The sequence below is a fragment of the Aplysia californica genome, unplaced genomic scaffold, assembly GCF_000002075.1.
Source record: "Aplysia californica isolate F4 #8 unplaced genomic scaffold, AplCal3.0 scaffold00797, whole genome shotgun sequence".
NCBI classification, from domain to species: Eukaryota; Metazoa; Mollusca; class Gastropoda; order Aplysiida; family Aplysiidae; genus Aplysia; species Aplysia californica.
Window position 1 is genome coordinate 276,250 of NW_004798067.1, and position 1,236 is coordinate 277,485.

Sequence of the window (1,236 nt, forward strand, 5' to 3'; positions counted from 1 at the left end):
CCCCCCCTCTCCCCAGGGCAGTGCTACTGACTGAAGTTGTCTTTAGGCCATTCCCAAAGGGGGGATATTAACATGTTCTTACGTACAATAGAATAGTAAATGGACTGATTTAGCAATGTCATGCTCATACTGTTCCGGAACAATATAGGGGGAACTGCTGCTTTTTCTGTCCTCATCCTGATTACTATCGTCATTTTCCCCTCTACTTCTTTTGTATGTTTGTCACTCTCTTGTGAACTGTTATTTCCGGGGTGCCTTGATAGTCTAAACAGACTTTGAACTGTTGAGGTTAGAGAGGTGAACAGAGTAAACGTTTTTCCCTGTTTGAACTTCTCTGTTGCCCCCCTCCCCTTGGCGTTCATATGACCTCACTATAAAAAGAAAAAAAGACTTTAAAAAAGACACACGCAGCTGCTGCTGTGTTAAACTTTGTTTAATGGAATCACTTTGATAGACGTTTGCTCACAGTTTTTCAAAGACATAAATTTTTGATTTACTCTTTAAAAAATGTAGGTGTTTTACGCCCCCATCGACACGAATTACACCATTTAGGAGGCGAGCGTTCAATCCTGCCTGTCAATGCTAACCCGAACTGAAACTGAAAGGGATACAGCAACCCAACAGAAAGATCGAGATTCGAACTCGGGTTTCCTACGTGAGACAGAAAACATCCAACTGCTGCACTACCGAAGCTGGTACTCTGACGTGGTTTGAAAAAAGATGGATATCTGTGATTTCTTTCCCTTATTTTTCAGATGTTTCCCCCATTGATTGATTGATTGATTAATTGAGTGATCGATTGATTGATTGACCGAAGAAATGTCTGATTGATTGATCCGTCGATTGATTGATCGATCAATCTATCGATCGTTCGATTGCTTGCTTGCTTGCTTGCTTAATTAATTGATTGGTCGATTGATATGTTGACTGATTGATTGATTGATTGATTGATTGATTGATTGATTGATTGATTGATTGATTGATTGATTGACTGATTGATTGATTGACTGATTGATTGATTGGTTGATTGGTTGAATAATTGATTGATTGACTGGCACATTTTCCCCAGGTCGGAGACAAGGTGTGGCTCATCCCAGGGCAATGTGATGCGTGCAGCCACCTACATGGGTGGTTTGTAGGTGTCCGTGCAGGGATCGTGGAGAGCTTGTGGCCTGTGGTGGCCAGGGGGCCTGCCGTCTAGCTCACTCCTCACCAGACATCACAACCCCCCCCCCC